Source organism: Eurosta solidaginis, chromosome 4 (assembly GCF_040869045.1).
Source record: "Eurosta solidaginis isolate ZX-2024a chromosome 4, ASM4086904v1, whole genome shotgun sequence".
Classification (NCBI taxonomy): domain Eukaryota; kingdom Metazoa; phylum Arthropoda; class Insecta; order Diptera; family Tephritidae; genus Eurosta; species Eurosta solidaginis.
In genome coordinates this window covers 117673204-117679598 of record NC_090322.1, presented here as the reverse complement: position 1 = coordinate 117679598, position 6395 = coordinate 117673204, and positions in this window count along the sequence as shown.

Below are 6395 nucleotides of genomic sequence, written 5' to 3'. Positions count from 1 at the left end.
TTTTGCATGTGAACACGTCTTGCACTTCACCACACACAATCCAATTTAAATGTTAACCAGTTAACAGCAGAAAATTCTCTGTTAACAGTTTCAGCTGGTGTATAAATTCTCTGGATTTTCTCTTAATATGATTTCTTTGTGGGAATATAGGTATTTAATAGGATTAATTAAATTTAAATTTTATTACTTGTAGCAATATATTTGCTTGTTTTATGATTTAATATGAATTTGAACTTAATTAATATAATAAAAGCAATATATTTGCTTGTTTTATGTTGCAGCAAATTGCAGAAATTTTGCTTATTTCTTTACAAACAAAAACCTATTCATATACCCAAAATATGCCCTTTCATGAAATATATGTAAATTAATCATACATTTATGAATTATCCCATCCCTTTTTGTTAATAAATTAAAATGTTAGGAAAATGTATGCAAATTGAAATATGCATGCAAATAGTGTTTTGCCGACGGCATTTGCACACTTGGAATTTCTGTGCACACGAAATCCATTGCATATTTATAAAACGTTAATTTGCATAAAATGTATGCATATTAACCATGAAGTATGAATTTATCAATAAATTGAAAAATTGAAATAAATAAAATATTTGATAACAATTGAATTAATAAAAAATTATTTAGTTATTATTTGGACTATGGGTGGGAGGGGAGTATAGTGTTAACTACTTTGTACTCTTTACTTTAATTTTTAAAATAATTTTAATTGAGTTTTCGTGTTAACTTAAAATTTTGAATAACTTCAAAAAAAGAAAATTCTAATTAGTTTGAAAATATCTAAACTCAAAAATACAAAAATAAATTTTATATTACAAACAAAACTAAAAGTTTTTTAAAATATCAACTTGAATGTTGATATATTGGCGATCCTACCAACGATCCTGCGCAAATATTTTATTTCATTAATGACTGTAATGATTACGAAAATTTCCATTCGCTAATTTTTAATTAAAATGCATTTATTATCTAAATCTATATCTGTCCGTGCTTGTATATATAATACCTCGTGCTTGTGATAAATGATTTTTGAACAAAAAATTTCGCAATTTTAAAGTAACTACTCCGTCATATTTACAACGATTTAAATAGTTGTGCGAAACAGACTAAACGAACAGCCATCAGTTTGTTTACTTAAAATCCAATTTGGAAATACATTCGCCATCAACAAAAAATTATGAATTTAGTGATTATAATACGAAGCTATAATTAACTTTAAAAATATTTCGTTTTGAAAGTGCTTAAAACATTTACTATTGTGAAAATAAGTGAAAGTCCATAGACATTCGTAGATGGACTGTGTGGAAACACCCGAAAACGGAAATCAAATTTTAGCAGATTTGATGAACAAAATAGTTTAACCAATTGTTAAAACTTTTAAAGAAACAATAAAAAAATTAAAAAGTTAAATCATAGTGCCATAATTGTAAATCGCACATCGATTTAAAAAAAAAATGAAACTTAAATATACTTCAATTAATAAACAATATTTTGTGCAAATTGCATATAACAGTCGCTGTAAATTCTATATACGAAACAAAAACAAAAAATAAGTGCGGACAATCAAATAAAACATAAAGTACTTATAGCAGAAATTTACTAGTAGACATGCTATAAATTTTATGCAACATAAATAAAAATAAAATTTTTCTACGAATCGTTAATTAATAAAGAACTCTAAAAAACAATATACTACGCTTAAAACAATAGTTAAGTTTTCCACTTCACTACAACAAGAGCTATTACAACAATTTTACGCAAAATACACTCAAGAACGGATTTAAAGTATAAGACATCACGATGAAAATGATGAGATTCATAAAGAAAACAACAAAGCCATTGCATAAACAGCAACAACAATGAATTTAATTGTTATCACGCCCAAAAAACGCCATTTATTCCCTCAAAATCTCTACAATCATCAATCAAATACTTATTAATTTGAATATTTTTTTACTAATTTAATTTTATGTAAGTATAATTTTTATTTTAATATCATATTACAAATTTTCCAATTATAATTTAAATTAAAATTTTAAACCTTTTAAACTTTTAAATTTATTTTAAGATTATTTTTATATTTTAACAATTTTAATATAGTTATTTAAATTTACTTATTTTTTATATAAAATTAAATATTTTATTTAAATTGTTAACTCCCTTTCCAAAAAAAATCTTAAATATTTTCTTATTTTCTAATTTTTCATTTAAATTTCTTTTCATATGGTTCTACGTTCACCAATACGAACTCGTAAATTTACAAATTCAGAAAATCAAAATATCAACCATACAAATAACATCATGACTCACAATACAACTCAAAATTCTAACATTAATACAACACAAAACATCATCTCTAATATAACACAAGATACTTCAAGACAAGATAACTTTACAAATTTTTCTTCTACTAAATCTATTAAATTACCACAATTTTGGCAAGATTCTCCTGATGCCTGGTTTTTACTTGTTGAAGGACAATTTGAAATTAATAATATCAATGATGATAATTTAAAATTTCAAAATATTCTTATTACTCTTCAACGAGATACTATATCTAAAATTTTAGATGTTATTAACCCTCCTCCTCTTTTTAATAAATATGATACAATCAAAAAAATTCTATGTGAAAGATTTTCTCTTAGCGAAGAAAAACGATTAGAACAATTATTTTCAAAAACTGAACTTGGTGATCGTTCACCATCTGAATTATTCAGATTTATGAAATCACTTATAGGTTCTGCCTCCATAGTTAGCCAAGAATTACTCTTTAAATTGTGGATTCGTAAATTACCACAAGAAATACAAATTCATTTGACTTCCAATAATAATCAAAACAGAGATGAAATTATTATTTTAGCTGACAAACTTTTTGATTTAATCAATAAACCTCATTCTTCCAAATCTCCTGTAGTCTCAAGTATAAATAATAATATTTTAGAACAATGCGTTAAAAATTTAACTGAATTAACTACGGCTATTTATCAAAATTTAAATAAAATTTCGAATGATATTAATCAATTACAAATCCGTTCAAGATCTAAAGATAGAAATAGATCTAAATCTCGAAATTTTTCAGGATAAAGAAATTTTTCAAACAATCGTAATTTTAATTCACAAACAACTATTTGTTGGTATCACAAAAAATTTAAGAATAACGCTCTCAAATGTATACCCCCATGCAATTTTAATCAAAATCATAATTCAAATTACGAACAAAATTTAAACTGAAACGATCCATTATGACGGTGACGGATAATGGAACTATTATTAAACCTACTCGTCGCCTATTCATATTTGATAAATTCAATAAACTTAATTTTCTTATCGATACCGGCGCAGTTGTATCAGTTATTCCTTTTTCTAAATTTTAAATTTATAAAAGAAATTCGGATCTTACTTTGACCGCAGCAAACGGTTCTTCAATTGAAACTTTTGGTACAAAACTACTTAAAATTGATTTAGGTTTAAGAAGAGATTTTGAATTTCCATTCATTATTGCGAACATTGATACACCAATTTTAGGAGCAAACTTTTTAGAAAAATTCGGAATTATTGTCAATATTAAAAATAAAGAAATAATGGATTCTACTACAAAAATTAAAGTTGCTGGATCTTCTGGATTTTCTGATATTTTCTCACTCAAAATTCCTATTGTCGAAAATAAGTTTTCAAAATTACTTAATGAATTTCCGTCTATTACCTGTGAACCAGATTATACTAAAAAAGTTAAACACCATACGGTTCACAGGATAGAAACAAAAGGTATTTTACCATTTTCGAAACCCAGACGTCTTGATCCAATCAAACTTAAAATTGCTAAAGCTGAATTTGAATTTTTAGTTAAAACGGGTATATGCAGACCCTCAAATTCTCCTATTGCATCTCCACTTCATCTCGTTCCTAAAAAAGAACCAAATGATTGGAGACCTTGCGGAGACTATCGAAGACTTAATTTTATTACTACACCAGATCGGTATCCTTTACCACATATTCACGATTTAACAATTGATTTAAAAAACAAACAATTTTTTTCCAAAATTGATCTTGTGCGTGCTTACCACCAAATTCCAATGGCAGAAGAAGACATTCATAAAACTGCAATAACTACCCCTTTTGGAATGTTTGAATTCGTAAGAATGCCTTTCGGTTTACGAAACAGTGCTCAAACTTTCCAACGCTTTATTAATGAAGTATTTTCTGATTTCGATTTTGTATTTACATACATTGATGACATTCTTATTGCCAGTGATAATGAAGATCAACATATATAAATCATTTAAAATCAGTTTTCAAAAGACTTGAAGAATATAATTTAAATATCAAACCTTCAAAATGTACTCTCGGTGTAAATAAATTAAATTTTTTAAGTTACGAAATTTCAGGCGAAGGTATTAAACCATCTTTCGATAGAATTGAAATCATAACAAATTTTGAAAAACCAATTTCTATAAATAAATTACAAAAATTTTTAGGTATGATAAATTACTATCACAGATATATTAAAATGTTAGCAACAGAACTTAGTCCTCTGCATGAAATGTTAACACATGCAATTAAAAACAAACTTAAACAATTAAATTGGACAAATGAAACCACAACAGCTTTCGAAAATGTTAAAAAACTTTTTGCCAAAAATACTTTACTTACACATTTCGACAAAAATGGTATTTTATCATTAGCAGTAGATGCATCAAATGTTGCTATTGGAGCAGTTCTTCAACAAACTAGCAATAATATACTAGAACCCTTAGCTTATTTTTCAAGAAAATTAACTACAACAGAAACTAAATATTCAACATTTGATCGTGAACTTTTGGCTATTTATAATTCAATTAAACATTTTAAACATTTTCTTGAAGGTAGAACTTTTACTATTTATACTGATCATAAACCTTTAATTCATGTTCTAAATTCTAAAGTAGATAGATCTCCTCGTCAACTACGTCATCTTGAATATATTGCTCAATTTACCAATGATATTCAATATATACGTGGAAAAGACAACATAGTTGCCGACACACTTTCCCGTATTCCAGAAATAAATGCAATTTCAACTCAAGATATAAATTTAGAAACTTTATATAAAGAACAACAAACTGATACATTTTTACAAAAAACCATTTCTGATCAAAATTCTAAAAATAATTTAAAGGAAATTCATATTCCAGTTATTAATTTAAATATATGGTGTGATGTTTCTCTACAACCTTTTCGACCTTATGTTCCACATTCTATGAGAAGAATTATATTTGACAAAATTCACTCATTATCTCATCCAAGTATAAGAACAACTAGAAAATTAATTCAAAATAAATATTATTGGCCAAACATGCGTAAAGAGATTAACGATTGGACTTCATCTTGCATCAATTGTCAAAAATCCAAAATTTCAAGATATACTAAATCTCCTATCCAAAAAATTCAAATACCATCAGGCCGTTTTGAACATATTCATATGGATATTGTTGGACCTCTTCCAGTTTCAAATGGAAATTGTTATATTTTAACAATTATTGACAGATTTTCACGTTGGCCTGAAGCTTATCCGCTTAAAGATATTTCAACAAATACTATAGTAAAAACTTTTATTCAAAATTATATACCACGATTTGGTATACCATTAAATATTACAGTAGATCAAGGTTCACAATTCACCTCAAAGTTTTTTACAGAATTAACTAAACTTTTAGGTTCTCATAAAATTCATACATCTCCTTACCATCCCCAAGCAAATGGCATGATAGAGAGATTTCATCGAACTTTAAAAGCAGCAATTATAGCATCAAACGACTCGGTTCATTGGTCTGACATTTTACCATTCATTCTACTTGGTTTACGAACTTCTATTAAAGAAGATTTAAAATGTTCATCTGCTGAACTTGTTTATGGCCAAACACTTAGAATACCTGGTGAATTAATTATTTCAAATAGTAATAAAGAACATGATTTTTCTAATGACGCTCTTCATAAAATAAGAGAATATTTTTCACTTGTTCGTTCTAAAGTTTTTCATCATAACAAAGAAAATGTTTTCGTTCCTAAACAATTAGAAAATTGTGAGTATGTTTTTGTTAAAGTTCTTCGTAAATCTAATTTAGAATCACCTTATGAAGGACCTTTTAAAGTTATATCTAAGAAACATAAAACATTTACAATTCAATACAATAATACTATTAAAAATATTTCAATTGATTTACTTAAACCAGCAAACATACTTATTAACACTAATTTAAATACAAATACATTAAGCAACAAAAAACAAAAAAAGGTTACATTTAATATTAATTAATAATTTGTTTGTTTCAAATTTTCTTGGAGGGGGAGTAAATATAGTGTTAACTACTTTGTACTCTTTACTTTAATTTTTAAAATAA